The sequence below is a fragment of the Onychostruthus taczanowskii genome, unplaced genomic scaffold (genome assembly GCF_017590055.1).
Source record: "Onychostruthus taczanowskii isolate IOZ18803 unplaced genomic scaffold, ASM1759005v1 scaffold14, whole genome shotgun sequence".
In the NCBI taxonomy this organism is placed as follows: domain Eukaryota; kingdom Metazoa; phylum Chordata; class Aves; order Passeriformes; family Passeridae; genus Onychostruthus; species Onychostruthus taczanowskii.
This window is the reverse complement of record NW_024498573.1, coordinates 6,726,459-6,742,350: the sequence shown is the minus strand read 5'-3', so window position 1 is coordinate 6,742,350 and position 15,892 is coordinate 6,726,459. Positions and strand designations below refer to the sequence as shown.

Below are 15,892 nucleotides of genomic sequence, written 5' to 3'. Positions count from 1 at the left end.
AGCCTTGTCATGGCACTTGGTTGCTGGCTGGGGTTAAACAACAACAAGCCTGAAGAAACTTCACCAAAAAATGAGTTTCTTGTATTTAACTTCTAAATACACAAATTTAACAGAATATCTATGAGAGTGTTTTTTTTTTTTTTAGTTTAAAAGCCTTCTAATCAACATTTCTCAGGACTTTTTTTTCTACAGAGCTTTTTCAGCCCTCGCTGGTGCAAAGCAGGAGCCAAAGAGACGAGGCCCCAAGAGCAGGGGTCTGTCTCCTCTGCATTGGGGTGACAGGTACCCCTCCTCGTGGTGCCTGCAGGGGTGGGGAGGAGCATTTCTGAAAAGCAAAATGAACACACCGACAAGAGGAAGAGTAAGGGAAAAGGCTTTCTCTGTGCCTGGGCAAAGCCTGGGGGAAATGAGTTCCCTGGGGAGCTCGGGGATGCTCCTGCATGGAGCTGAGCCTCACAGCCCGGCTGAACCCCTGCCCTGCCCTGTCTCCCAGGGCAGACCCCGAGGAGAAGCCCCTGAGAGGCTGGCAGTGCTCTGGGCAGCTCCTGCCAGGCTCCAGGAGGGCTGGTGGCAATCTGGACTTGCTGAGCCGGCCCCAGGCCCCGTCTGTCTCTTACTGAGCTCTGCCTCTTGGCCCTGGAGCGGCCTCCCGGCCTGCTTGATGTTAAGGAGGAAATGGTTTTTAAATGACGTGCGCTTGTCAGATGTTTTTATTATTCTCTTGCTTTGGCTCAACAGAAGTCTGATCTACCACAAATCCTTCCAGGTCTCCAGCTTATTCAGCAGCGTCCGTCTCCCTCCTCCCGAAAATATCTCTATAACTCTTTCTCTCTCTTCGTTTGCCAGAGGGGATAAGAGCACTTAGGGCAAGAGATGGGGGTGGGTAGGATGAAAGGACCGAGGTGAAATTCAGGCTGTAAATGAATGTGACCTCTCTGCACCCACCCTCAGAGCACCAAGCTGCAGGAGAGAGAAGGACGGACAATCTAATCTCTGCCCCCCAAGGCACTGCCATGAGAACAATCACCTTCGTGTCCCCACTCTCCTTTACAGAGGTGTGTGATTCATCCATTATTCAATGTTCAAGGTTGTAAGGACAACTGGGATCCTCTCCTTTGACCCCTCCCTGCCTGCATGCACAAACCGGGTTGTATTCACCACCCCAACCCCCCTGAAGGGGCTAAGATCCTCCCGAGCTCATGCCCAGCTTTTATCTGCCTGTGCAGCTCCACGGCTGCCACTGCCAGTCCTGCTGCAGGCCAGATCTGCCCGTCCCTACACAGACAGCTCCCGGCCTGCAGCAGGATCTCTGCAGGATCACTGGTGGCAAACCCTCCCTGCCGGACCGGGGAGAGGGCACGTCTGCTGTGTGCTGGTGCTGGGCTGGGCTGGCAGGGTGCTGGTGCTAGCAGGGGTGCTGGTGCTGGGCTCACAGGCTAGGGTGCTGGTGCTAGCAGGTGGGCTAGCAGGGTGCTGGGCTCGCAGGAGTGCTGGTGCTGGTGCTAGCAGGGGTGCTGGTGCTGGGCGCACAGGCTGCTGTGTGCTGGTGCTGGGCTGGGCTAGCAGGGTGCTGGGCTCGCAGGAGTGCTGGTGCTGGTGCTAGCAGGGGTGCTGGTGCTGGGCTCACAGGGGTGCTGTGTGCTGGTGATGGGCTTGCAGGAATGCTGGTGCTGGGCTGGGCTGGCAGGGTGCTGGTGCTACCAGGATGCTGGTGCTGATGCTGGGCTCACAGGGTGCTGTGTGCTGGTGCTGGGCTTACAGGGGTGCTGGGCACACAGGGGTGCTGATGCTGGTGCTGGGCTCACAGGGGTGCTGGTGCTGGGCTCACAGGGGTGCTGATGCTGGTGCTGGGCTCACAGGGTGCTGGGCTCGCAGGGGTGCTGCTGCAGTGAGCTCTGAGAGCCCCCAGCCTCCGCCTGCCGCCTCTGGCCGCCTGCGCTGTGCTCAGAGCTGGTTTTAATAAAGCTGCTGGTTTTGCAGAAAGGCATTTCTCTCGGAGACGCTTCCCAAGCAGAGTGGGAAGGTGGCAACGTCTCGCAGAGAGTGGTGACCTCTCCCTTGTTTGTCTGCTCCGGCCGGGGCGAGAGGCATGCTCGGAGCCGCTGGCTGAGCTCGGTCCTGCGGCAGGAGAGGGACAAGCCTGTCCCTCCCTGCCACGGGGACATGTGTGCTTGCACACGTGGGTGAGCACAGGCGTCTCACAAGGGATGCAAATGCACCCAGCTCACTGCCAGCCTTGAGAGCACTTGTTTCTCTCCTCAGTCCCAGCTTTTGTTCTTAGCAGGAACTGTGAGTGCCGCTAAGAGTGCCAGACGAGGAGGAGCAATCCCACTCAGTGACACAAAAGCAGGCATCCAGATATTATCCCACCCAGGGACCCAAACACAGGCAGCTACACGATGCTCAGCTGCCTTGGGTGAACTCCTCTCACCCCTGTGGGTTAGCAGGGTGCCACAGACCTCTCAGACTCCTACATCCTTCCCAAAAGCCAGGACCTGAGTATTTTCAAGCCATAGGATCCTATGTCTTAACCCATCCAGGCACAATCATGGAGGCCAGGGAGCTCCTGCAGCAATGCCATGTCCAGCTCCCTTCACTCAGCCCTGCAGCTCCGTGGAAGCCTCCCACCTTGCAGAGCCACCAAGGTGCTGTCCCAGCTCTCCATCCCCATGCTCCCTCTCCACCAGCACTGGTACAGACCTTCCCTCTGCCCCTCTCCAGCTCCTCCATGTGAAGGCAAACCAGTCCTAGCCAGGCAGGGAAAGGAGCCTTTCTCTTAAGCCACACTGTTTATTATTCTAAAGGAGGAATTTGGCTGGGAGAGGAGACAGGAGGTCGGCTGGCTCGCAGGGCAGCGGCGCTGGCTGGGTGACACAGCCCCACAGCACTTGCAGCCCCCAAGCCTGTGGGGTGGCTGTGCTCCCGAGGGGCTCAGCTCCTGGGGGGGCTCAGGTCCCGGGGGACACGCTGGGGCTTGGCCAAGTGCCGTGGGGGAGGCTGGTCCCAAGAGTTGGCACGTCCCTGCTCGCCCCCACGCTACGCCCAGCAAGGCCAGAGCTGGGCACTGCTGGACTGAGAGTGTCTGGGAGATCTTGGAGTCCAAACAAGACACAGATACAGGCAACTGTCCCTGACTGGGGACGCAGACACTGCCTGTCCTTATCTCCCCTCTGTAATCACAGCAGCCTGGCAGAGCAGAGTGGAGTTTGCAGCAGAGATGAGGAGAGCTGAGCCAACCCTGGGGCTGCTGGCTTTCCCAGCTGGCAGAGGAGTGTCCCAGGGCTGGGTGAGGTCAGGCACCGCTGGAATCCTGTTTGAGCACCTCTAGCCTTGTGCTCTTGCAGGGAGGTTCTGGGGGATGGAATAAAAGGGGTCACCCCAACATTCCAGAGCAGCACTGAGCACAGGGCTCTGCTGGCCTGTGATCCCACAGACAGGACACGGGCCAGAGGGCCAGAGCAGAGGTCAAACAGCACGGCCAGGGCCAGGACCACGATTCAAGTCTCATGATTCCCCATCTCATGACTGCACAGCTTTCCAGAGCAGCCTGCTCCCATTTCTGCTGCATCCCCAATCTGGTGACAGCTGAGCTTTCTCCTCTGCCTCCTCTCGCAGTCGGGGCTGATGGCTCTGCGGCTGATGGACTCGGACAGGAATTTCTGCAGCAGGAGCAGGGCAATGCCCAGCAGTTTGGATACAAGGAGGAGCTGTGTCCAGCCCCTGCTGGGGATGCCACCTTAATTTAGGGAGCCACCTCTACTACTCCTTGCACCTCAGAGTGCCTTGCTGAGCAGCTCAAGCATCACCAGACCTTTCTGATTCATTAATGTTTCCCCACTCCAGACCACTCTCTTGTTTAAGAATGCTAGTAAGCCTAAAATCCCTTTGCTAATGCCCAAAATATGCTGTGTGGGTTCAGTCTTCACTGTTCTTGGGTAACAAGGCAAGCATTTCCTCTGACTGTGCTCTGTGTGCCCTGCCATACTCTGAGCCCCCTTGCCTCTGCTCTTGGTCCCTGTGTGTCTCCCAGCACTCTGGCAGAACACACGTGGCAGCCACTGCGGGCACTGCATGGCACTGCCCATCCCCAAGCATGGACCATGTGGGACAGGGCCATTTCCAGCCCTGTGAACATCATAAACCATGGGATAGGATGGGTTAGGAACATCAAGGATGTTCCTAGTCCACTGCCCTCCTCCCAGCCCACCTAGAACATGTTTCTTGCCTCTCCACAGCCAGTGAGTGCCCTGTGCAGAACCAGTGTGTGTGGGGTCCCACAAGCACCCCTAGAGCTGTGGGAGCTGAGAACCAGCCTGCAGAGCTGGTGCACAGGGAAGGGGATGGCTCAGCATGCTGGGGAGGGGCAGAGCAGCCACAGCCACCCTGAGAGCCACCGTGGCAGGAGCTCTGCTCCCTACAGACCATCAGTCACCAGTAAGGGAATGCACTGTTTGCTGGAAATCAGGGTGCATAGCTTTCCTCAGCAAATTCTATTTTGTATTTCCAGGGGCAATTCCTGCATCCATTGCCCACGCTGCTCTTCCCTCTGGCCATGCTCTCCTTGCCCTCACTGCTGCTCCTGTGGTGCTGGGCAGAGGTGCTGGATGCTGGCCCTGCCCACGAAGGCATCTCGTCTGACTGGGAAGGAGCTCTCACACAGCTGCCAATCCTTTCCCTTCCTCTGGATTTCTATTTCTAGCCCCTTTTCTTGCAGGGCTGTGCTTCCAGGCGCTCCCACAATGCTTGATGGCCCCGCTGTCCTGCCAAACAGGCAAGGGACATCTGGTGCAAATTACTGGGAAGTCAAATATACTTTATTTCTTCTCTGTCTAATCACAGCTGAGTCATTAAGTGAGATCATGGATGCCCATATGCAATAAAAAATTCCCTCTGTGGATCCCATGATCAATACCACTCACAGCCAGGGAGCAAAGGCACTCCAAAGGCAGGGGGAGGGGGACACCATGGACACCATGCCCAGCTTTGGAAGGCAAAAGGCTCCCCGAGCAGAGGCTGATGACCCCTGAAACCCAAACCTTGCTTGTCCAGCAGTGAAACTCCATGGCTTGTCCTGTTTTCCTCTGCCACCCTCCCTCTGGCCTCTGCAACTGCTTCTTTCCCACCCTTTAATCTAAATAAAACTGAGTGGTTGTTGGTTTTTTTTTTCCCTTGGCTGGAATTGTCCGGAGTTGCAACATCTCTCCTCTGGGGTCCCTTGGCTCCCATGACACCATGTTTACTCACAGGCCAGATTATCATCACAGAGCCCTTTTTCTTTTTCCCAGCAAAAGGCTAGAATTAGGCAGGGCACACACATGGGGAGCTTGTCATCCCAAGGCCCATAAACAGCTGCTGATAAAACACAGAGGTAGGAAATCTGAAACCAGACTGAGGAGCAGCAGGGCTGGGGAGTCCTTGCATCCCATAGACCATCCCTGCCCCAGGATGAACACCTGGGGACAAAACCTTCCTCACCTGGCCACCTGCCAGTGCCAAGGGGGCCCCAAAGTTTTCCCCAGACACTGTGAGACCGGGAGATGCTGAGAGCCGGGGTACCTGTTGGCAATGTGCTGGATCTGGGGGAGTTTCGGGCTGGGAGAGGTGAAGTTTTGCAAGCACAGGGAGTGTCATTAATGCCAAAACCCTCTGAGTGGTTTTGTGAGAGCTCCTTGGCTGTGAAGATGTGATTAAAGCCACAGCCTCGGTATGGACTGGGCTCTCTAGGAGACAGGAGAAGTGTGGGCAGATGCCACCTCTGGAGACGAGCCAAGAGATGAACCCAGTGACCCACAGGAGGGGTCAGCTCTCCTGCTGACCTCTGCATCAGGGAGCAGATCTGACATGACCAAAGCCCCTGCCCAGCACCCCAGATTCTGGTCCCCAGCCTCAGTGGCATCTGGAGAATGTGACTGTGTGGTCATGAGGGTCCTGCAGCAGATGTCAGCACACGAGGAGGCACACCCAGCCTCCTCCAGGGCACCCCGACACAGGCTTTGACAGCATCCAGCAGAAAGCTGAAAATGAGGACTGTGACCCTGAGGCAGGGGAGGGAGACTGCCAGGGGGGATGACAAGTCCACACTGAGCCCCAGCAGTGTGATTCAGCTGCCCTGGGGTCAGCCACGTGAGGAATGGGGTGGGGAGCCCCAGGCAGCCCTGTCTGGCCACGGCCATCCTCCCTCAATGTCCAGGCACAGAACCCAGCAAATCTCCAGGCACGGGCTCTCCAGGACACGTCGCTGTGAGGAGCCAGCACAGAGGGACGTGGGACCAGGGCGAGCCCTGCACTCTCACCCATATCCCCTCCTCTTTCCCCCTCTGCTTTAAGCCCATGGGAGACAGAGGAAACGAGTGACCCATTTAGTGCAAGTTCAGAATAAAAAGAAACATCTGTTTGGAGAGGTGCCAGTGTTATAAATAACCCCCAGCCCCAGGGATGGTATCCGTGGCCCTTTCGGCCGCGCATGCTCCCCTGCTTCCGCTTTCGCAGGAAAGGCCAGACCCTGTGGGCTGCTCCCGGAGCCTGCAGGCCTGGCCTGGACTGTGGGAAAACCCTGGGTGAGGACCAGGGTCCACCTGGGCCTGGGGAAGGAGGGAGGGAGTGTTGGGAGGAGCGGCTGCCACGTGCCAGGCAATGCCCAGCTGTCCCCTGCTGCATCCCCTGCCTCTCACCCAGGTCAAATCCTGCCCACCTTGGTCTCCCTGGGGCAGACAATGTGTGCCAGGGCCTTGGTGGTGCTGGGACTGGCTCGTGGTGGTGCTGGAGGCTGGGCAGTGTTTTGGAGCACAGCCCTCAGTCTGGCATTGTGCATTTCTGGGATGCTCTCACTGGGTGTGGGGAGCAGCTCTGTGCAGACTCAGGGCTCACCCCTTGTAGTGCACTGACCCCCCAGGGAGGTACAAATGTGCCCCTTGGGAGCATTTCAGCCCTTCCCAGTGCTCTTTTCCAATAGGAACCTTCAAAATATCCAACACAGGCCAGCCAGGGCCATCCATGACAGTCCCCTAATTTCTCTATTACTCGTGACAGCAAAGACTTCTTTGGGAGAACATACCACGCTGTTTCACAAGCATGTGAGCAATGTAAATTATGAACATGGCTGCAGGGACCCAAACCAGGACCCACACACCTCCCTGCATCCCCCTGGCCCCTCCAACTGGGCAGCAAAGCCTTGGGGCTGGCTGAGTGACTCAGCTCTCCTATCCCTCTACCCCCAAACTGGCACATTTAGGGGTCCCAGCTCTGGGCATGTCAGACTGGTTGGGGTTGTTTGCCTTGAGCAGAGTCCATCTGCTTAACTGCTGCTTCTCCCCACCAGAGCAGAGAATGAGGGAAGCAGGGGACATGGAACCAAGATCAGGGACTATCTTGGCTTCTCATCCCTTGTCCTGGCATCCCCAGGGCTTTCCTCTCTCTTGTTCCATGGCTGCCAGAAAGCCCTGTCTGCCTTCCCAGGGTGACTCAAGGGAAGCTCTCTGCTGGTGTCTGCACAGCGAGGAGAACAGTCCCCAGCAAGGCAGCACCTCCATCACCTGCTCACAGCCACTGACCCAGGCTGGCTGCTCTGGAGGGGCCAGGGCTGGAGCCAAAGGTCCCAGCTGGCTCTAATTAACCAGTAATAAGCTGTGAGGGGAGGGCAAGGGAGGCAGGATGAGAAAAAGAACCATCCTGAGTCCCAGCTGGATGTAGGGGCTTTGCAAAGCCCCAGGAGCAGGCAGAATGTTGTGGTCTTACCAGTCCAACACCCCAGCAAAGGCTGAGCAACCTGATCCTCTTGTGAGCATTTCCCTGGGATCTGCAGAGGAGGAGATAATCTCCGTGGATGCATCAGCTCCTCCCTGCTGCCTCCCAGGGACCCAAGCTTAATTGCTTTGTTCTGGGGTTTTAGGCTCTCGTGGCTGGGATTAGGCACTCACCATCTCTGTGGTCAGGGCACCCTTTGCCTGTCTGCAGGAACTGGAGAGGAGCCTGGCACTATGCCCAGGGTGGGAAAGGATGGAGCATCCAGTGGTGGGTGTGAAGGGCAGAGGCTGCTTTCAGAGGGGTTTTGTGTTTGGCCTTGTTCTGGATTTCTGAGAGGAAGCAAAATGCAACTTTTGCTGCAGCTCTTGGTGCTGTGAGCTGATTCTGCCCCCTCCTGCATAAGCTCATGTGTGGGGCAGGAAGGCCAGCATGGTGGCACTTGGCACCTGGACTGCAGAGATGGATAATGTCCTGTATGCTCTGCCCAGGTAGCATAAGCCATTATTCCCAGCCTGCATGTAGGGCTCTTTATAACTTCTCTCAGTCACAAATCAGAAATCAGCTTCCCTCTGTACCCATGCTCTGTAAACAGCCCCTATCCCCAAAACCTGACAGAACCTCCAGAGGAGAAGCTGAGGCAGGACTTGGCACCAGCAGCTGCCAGCACCCCCTGCCCTCCCCCTGAGTGCAGCTTTTAAATGGGCACCAAGTCCTGTTCCTGAATCAGACCATATTCTCCCAAACAGCTCCCAGGCTGGAGAAGGAAACTTGGCAGCTGCCTCTGGGGAGAGAGGAGGGGACCCTTCTCGTGGATCCTGCAGCGCCCAGCCCCGAGGAAAGCAGTGTTTCTGTTCTGCCACCATTGCCTGGCAAAGGCTGAAACCAAGGTGACTTCCAGTTTGGAAGAGGAGAATGGGCTTGCAGAGCACAGGCCTTGAAATGGTGTATTTTCTGCTGGCACGGGTTCAGACAAACCCACAAGCAAACATATTTTTTGTATAAATAAGACAGTGTGTCTCGCCAGTTAAAGCAATTCAAACATGAATGTAGCAATTTAATTGGTGCCAATTGCTGGGTCTTGGTAGCATTAAGATTTCAGTCACAGCCTCTTTCACATGGTAGCTGGGCCGGAAGAGGGAAGGCAGAGGGCCTGGCAGGACGGGGCTGAGGAGCAGGACTGGCCATCTCCTGCTGCTTCAGGAGCATCGCCCCGTGCTGCCCATGGACAGCTGCCAGCCAGTCCCCTTCCACAGCAGGGAGAAGGGGCTCCATCTGTTTCCTGGTGGATTTCCAGGGTTTGGCAATCAGTGCAGTGCCCTGATATATCCCTGCATTCTCCAACCCCTCCCTGCCCCAGCTCCTGCACCCCACAGCTTCCCACCAGCTCCATCACACACTGGCTCTTACTGAGCCCAAGGAAGAGTGTAGGATGGGTGTCAGTCAGTTCCTGGATGGATAAGCAGGTGTCCCTGCAGGTATGGCCTGGAGAGGATGAGTCCATCCATCAAACACCACACACTGCACTGCCCTGGCTCTCCTGCCACCAGCCTTTCTGTGGGAGATTTGTGAGCTCCCAGCTCCCTGCATAGGCTCCATGCACCACGGTCCTCTTCTTCTGCAGGTTGTGGTTGCCAGGGAAGGTGGCACACACAGACCAGGGCATGCCACAGCCTGGTGTGCACCCAGGGATACTGGAAAAACAGGGTGTGAGGGGCAGTACATCACTGCACAGCTCCTGTTACCATGCTGGGGGACAACGGGCCCAAGGGACCACCTTGCTCAGCACATGAGCCATGCCAGCACCCCTCTGTGCATCCCCAGCATGTGTCCCTGTCACAGCTGGGACTGCTCTGTGCTCCCCGTGGGGCTGGAACATGCTGCCCTTCCAGGAGGAGGTGTCTCAGTGGCAGCAGAACAGGACAGAGGTGAGCTGAGCTTAGGAACCCTAATGAGGCAATGGGGGAGAGGAGGAGGGGGCACACCGACCCCTAAAACAAGCCTCGTTATGTCCAATTTGCCTGGCGGAGCGGAAGGAGCCTCCTGGAGCTGCTCCAGCCCCTCAGGAAACAATGCCCAGTCTATACCCTCCCCCTGCAGCTCCTCTCCAGGGGATTTCTGTCCCTTGGTTAAAGTACAAACAAACAAACTCCACAAAGTGTTCAGCTCCAATCCTCCCTTGCAGGGATAGGGTACATCCAGCCAAGCCCAAGCCCACATGGTCCCCAGCTCCTTCCAGCTCTGGGTCAAAGGCAGCCCCAGCTGCCAGTGGCTGTGCTCCCACGGGACTCAGCACGGCCCCTCTGCTCCCTGACCTTTGCCACTCCATCCCAGGAAGATGCTTTGCTGGAGCCTGACACTGTGGACAGCATTGCAATCCCATCACACACTGAGGCCAAAGGAACCTGGAGGACCAGGCAGAGCAGTCCCTGCCTGGAGCCTCTGGCAGCAGCTGGACATTTGGCCAAAGCCACATCCAGCCACCATGGTCTCTTTTTGCATGGCATCACTCCCACAGCTGGAGAGCATTTCTTAATCCCAGCTTTCTTCTGGCGTTCACTGAGACAATCCTGTCTTGCTCTACTCCTGCAGACAGGCTCAGTGCTCTCCCCTCCCTGAGGGTTGTTCTGAACGCCTTGGAAATCCTGTCACAGACCCATCAAAGATGAGGCTGAAAGAGATCATGGTGTAATTGTCCTGTGCCCATGTCTTCCCAGCCAGAGCTTTCCCTGACGTGTGCTTTGAGACTTGTGTGGCTGAACAAACTCAGCCTTTTGTCTTAAGCCTACAGATATTTCCCCTAAAAGCTCTTTTCTCTCTGTGATGACTTTTCCTGTGCATGAAGACTGTGTGTCACCTTTCCACAACACCCAGTGACCAACGAGGCACATCAACCCCTCTCCCAGTCCTTTGCAGCTTCTTCTGGACTTCTCATCCTCACTGCTGTCCCTGAACCCATCCAATCCATGTCTATCCCTGCTGAAGCACCTGGTGCCACTTGCTGGGGAGGAGCTGCTCCCTCCACCCTGCCTCTCTGAGCTGCTCCAGCCACACATCTTCCAGCACATCCCTCAGGAAGAGCTTGGGTTCCCTGGGACCATGCTGCAGTCTGGTTTGAGTCCACTACAGCCACTCTGGTTGGTTCTGGGCTCTGCTGGAGCTCTTGGGATCTTCCCACACTGCCATGCACCCCAGCTGCCCGCCCGGCTTGGTGCCATCCCAGGGTGAGGATGTGTGCTCAGCGACCTCCCAGGTGGTTCATGTAGGGGTTGCACAGGACCAAGCCCAGGCCAGAGCCCAGCAGCACAACGAGATCTGCCCAGGAATGGACAATCAGCCATGGCTAACTTCTCCCAGACTGCAGTACTGCAGCTGGTCATGCTTGCTGCACACTGACCACGGGCACCCCCAGTCCTGGGCAGGGATGCAGGGGGTGACCCAGGGACAGGGAGTTGAGTGGCTCCTGTCTCCTGGCCTGCTCCTTCTAGGAGGACCCTCCATGCCCCTGAGCTGGAGGAAGGGACAGCCAGCTTCAGGACAAGAGAAGAGCCCCGTGCATGCTGCAGCTGGGCTGCTGTGACTTTGTGCTTGTCCAAAACACCAATCCCTCCTGATTTATGGGTGTTCCGTGGGCTCAGCGACATTGCCCAGGGCTGGTGGCTGCCACAGCAGCCAGAGCACACCCAAGCTTGGGTGACATCCCTGTCAAGAGTGACTCCAAGCCTCATGTCAGGGCTGCCAACCAGGGCAGCTCCCCCTCCAAGCCAGCTTGGCCTGTGTGCTCTGCCAGGCAGAGCCTGTCCTTGACACTGGAACACAGTGACCACATGAAACTCACTCCTTTCCCAAGAGCATGGGAGGCACAAACATCTTGTCCTGCAGGGTTCTGAGGGGGAAATGACCTCCCACCCACGCCTCAGTGGTCCCTGGGAAGCACTGGGTGTCAACATTGCTAATCCTTGTCATCAGTGGGAGACCTGAAAAGATTTGGGAATGCCAAGCCTCTGCCAGCACAGGGTTTGCACACCAGACCAACTACTTTAAGCTATTTTCCCATGCTTTAGAATAAACCCCACTTGCTCCGGGACCAGGATGGAGAAGCACAACATCCCTCCACCACAAATCCTGTTTTAAATGACTCCCAGCTGGCAGGTGAGTGCAGGAGCTGGACATTCAGCCCGCTGTGAGCACCAAAGCCCTACAGGTCATGTTCACCCCTGTCCCTGGACTGTCAGAGCCTCACTCCAGACCAGCTTTGCCCTGTTGGAGGCCCTCAGCTCTTGTGCTTTTGGGACACAGAGTAGTTGCCCATATCCATGCCTAGGAGGATTTGACCAAGCTCTGCCCTCTCCAGTACGCAGCACTCCCAGGCACAGACCCTGGGCAGGGCTTGCACATGTCCCTCTCCATGGCCCACTGGCACAGGAGCCCTGCCATGGCCACAGACAGAGGTGGCATGGTCTTGGAGCAGCCTGCATTTAGGGATGGCCGTGGCTGTGTCTGGACAGGCTGGCAGTGGGGTGCCACTGCTCTGCACTCACACCTCTGAAGGATATCTCACTGCACATGGTGAGCAGCCTCTTCCCCTGCACACTCCAGCCTTCCCACCAGCCAGGGCAAGCCCCTGATCCAGGGAGAAGCAGAGATCACCTGGGCCCCACTCCTGCTGCAGTGGGGTTCCCCCTTCCTGTCCTACAGCCTCAGCATCCCCTTGCTCCTCTCAGCCGTCCCGATCCAGGACCCGGTGAGAGCTGATGCCACGTTCTTTCCCATGGGATGCCACAGAATTCAGCTGTTTTCCAGCAAACACCATCTCCCCAGAGCCTGGTGGGTGTTTCAGGCTGCAGCCCCTTGGAGGGGAGCAGTGCCCCTTCCGAGCAGCCGGGCTGGCTCAGGGACAGGGTCCTTCGGGACTGTGCCAGCTCCAACACGACGTTTCCCATCTGGAGAGCCAGGGCTGAGCAGGAGGGCGAGTCAGCCCCGGGTGGGTGACACACACGAGAGCTTACCTTGAGCAGGGTCCCACCAGCCGAGTGCCTGCGCCGCGCGTCCCACCGGGAAGGCTCCGAAATTCCTTCCTCTCCTCCTCCGAACTCTCTATCTGCTGCCCGCTGAGGCTCTCCCTGCCCTCCCAGCCTTCCCCAGCTGCCAAGGCTTTTCCACTTAAAGGCGAAAGAGAGGGAAAGAAAGAAACGAAGTGGAAGGGAGGAGGGGGGAAATAAAATAAAATAAAATCAAAAGGAGAGGCAAGGCTGTGCCAAGGCTGGGCTGCAGCCAAGCCCCTGCTCCGCTCCTCTAGCGCATCGGAGCAGTGCCCTGCGCACCCCCAGCCCGGCTGGGAGCGGGTTCTGCCTCCTCGGACCCCAGTGTGGAGCAAACCCCGGGGCCCAGGGATGTGCACGCGTGTGTGCGTGCGTGTATAAATAAAAGAGACCTCGGGAGGAGGAGAAGGGGGGAGGCTGCTTCGCCAATGAGGAGCGGAGCTCCTCCGACTTCCTCCCTCCACCCTCTGTGGGGACCCTTTGCGGAGCAGAACTTGCGATTAACGCCCGGCGGACGAGTGTGATGGGTGAAAAAAAAAAAAAAATTAAAAGGAGGAGAAGCCAAAGTGGCTGCAAGGAGAGGGGAGTTCTGCTGCGGGCTGCGATGGGGCGAGCGGCGAGGGCCCGGCTAGCAGGGAACAAAAGGAGCCCGGAGCAGCCCGACTATCGCCTCCTTAAACCGGAGGGAAGGAGCTGCTCTCTCCCTGTGTCTGCTTTCAATTCTGGCCTTTTTCCCTGTTTTCTTTTTCTTTTATTTTCTTTCTCTTTTTTTCCCCCTCAAGCCTCCCCCCCTCTCCCCTCCCGTTTTCTTTTTTCTTTTTTTTTCCCCCCTTTCTCAGGATATGAGGGGATGTTTAGAAAATCCACTGCCCACGCCAGCAGCTGACTCATGTTTTTATTAAAGAAGGCCTGCACTGAACTGACTGCGTGTGCTCCCCCCAGATGCCTCCCTGAGCTGGGCTGGCCCTGCAGCTCCTGGCCCCTGACCCCGAGTGGCCACTGCCCCTTGGGGACCACCAACGCACCCTTGCAACTCTTCTGTTTTGGAAAGAGAGATAAAATGTCTTCTGCAGCTGGGATGCTGCAGCAGAGGGTGGGTTTAACTGGGGATTTGGGGCTGTTGGGCACAGAGCTGGAGAGGTGGCAGGAGGGATCACCTCAGCCGTGCCATCATCTCAGATGTCCTACACCCCTACTGCCCTGGGGGGAGGGAAGCCAGGTGAGGAACCAGCTATAAATTCTCCCAGCATCTTAACGAGTTCAAATCAAGTTTCTGAGAAACTTTCAGTAGGCAGAACATTGTCATGTGTCCAGAGAGGATTTTTTTTCAATTTGTTTTAGCACTGTAACAAGGGACAAGTCAGTCTTGGATGAAAACTGCTTTTTGACCCATCAGTTCTTGCCATCATTTTCATCTTGGGCATGCTAAAGAGTGGTCTGGCATTGGAACAGGCTGCACAGGGAAGTGGTGGGATCACCATCCCTGCAACTGTTCAAAAATGTCTGGATGTGGCACTGGGAACATGGTTTAGTGGTGAAGATGGCAGTGCTAGGTTGGACTCAATGATCTTAAAGGTCTTTTTTAACCTTAACCATTCTGTGTTTTTCTCTGATCCAAACAAGAAATAGTGCAAAACTGCACTGGCTATCCTGAAAATATACCTGTCCATGTTTCTTTAATTTTCCTTGCTAAAAATTAAAAAGCCCTCCCCATAATGGCAACACTGCTAAAATCTGTGCTTCTGCCTTTTTTGCAAGGCAGACTCACCCCCTCCTGCCAAGCTAGTAAATACCTGCACAACGGCCACAGGGAATGATTCCCTGGCTGGACCAGCCCAAGAGATTTGCTGCTTATCTCACATTATCTCCATGTTTTCTTTGTCTCTATGGAAAACCAAAGGGGAGGTGTTTGTTCTGTGCAGCTGTGGAGGGTGAGGAGAGCCAGGCTGCAGCACCCAGGTTATCCCTGTGTGCCACGCATGGCATGGGGCTGGTGTGCCAGCAGCAGGACAGCTGCAGGAGGGCTGCAGCCCTGGCTTGGATGGGTTCCCCCAGCTGCAGACCTGGTGGTGGCCCTGTGTCAGGGGCCCTGTCACCCCCCTGGGCTGAGCCAGGCTGCTGTGCACAAGTGGAGCCAGCGAGCGTGAGAGCAGCTCGTGTGGGGGCAGGGGGCAGAGGGGACGTGCTGTGCACATGGCTCTTCCCAGGGCTTTTCCCAAGGGACAAAATGATGTGTCTGGTGGGTCCATGTGTGGGGACCTAAGGGCTGCTGGGAGTTGCTCAGCAGAGCTATTTCCTGGCAGTGTCCCCGCTCCAAGGACGTGACTGCTCCAGGCAGAGCGGGAGAGGGAGAAACCCACTGGTGCAGTCCTGCTGGGCCCCTCGCATTGGGGATGGGCTACCTGGGATGAGCAGGGGGTGAAAAAGCTGACACAGATCATGCTTGAGAACAGAGCATCCTGAGCCTGAAGTGGGACATATTTCCCCCTCTGTCCTTTGCAAACAGATGGCCCCAATACCCACTCCAGCCTGGGACCAGGAAGAATCTGGCAAACAAAACCTCCCAGTCTGCAAAGGCCAGGATTCATTGTTTGGGGATGCTGAGAGAGCCCTGGGGAGCCCAAAGCATCCCGGCAAGCACACGTCAGCCCACTCTGTACATCCCCAGGGAGCATCCACAGCCGCACACTTTGTTTAGGAACAGCACGTTGGGGTTACGGCAGCTCCTGGGAAAGGCCAGCTCAGAGGAAGCACCAAAGCCGGAGGAACTCGCCTGTGCAAGTGTGTGGGTGGAGGGCAGCAGCTCTGCTGCTTTGGCCTCATCAGCCCTTCACTGCTCACCTCTATTTTTGGTGCTTCGTGGTGCTGCAGGACCCAGTGGTCCCCCTGGGGCTGGGACAGCTGCGGTGTGGGATGCCAGACCCCTCTCAGCTGAGATTTCCAGCCTCAAAAAGCATCATTAAGTGCTAATGGGGGCTTGGGGTCAGGTAGTGCAGCATCCCTGGTAGAGAAAACAGCCACTGAGACAGGACATTCCAGGGTATTTGGTCTGCTCTGGCATCACGTGGATCAAAGCCGCTCTCCAAACTCCTGCCCCATCCCAGGCAGAG

The 15,892-nt window shown here is 56.8% G+C and overlaps 1 protein-coding gene across 1 annotated transcript in view; it reads right to left on the bottom strand.

Moving 5' to 3' along the window:
• PDGFRB (platelet derived growth factor receptor beta) overlaps positions 1–13,485 on the bottom strand; it is a 33,161-nt gene extending 19,676 nt beyond the window's left edge. The window contains exon 1 of the mRNA XM_041397529.1: positions 12,750–13,485. The gene's annotated coding sequence lies outside the window, so the exon portion shown is untranslated. The remainder of the gene's footprint in view (positions 1–12,749) is intronic.
• Between the last annotated feature and the right edge of the window lie 2,407 nt (positions 13,486–15,892).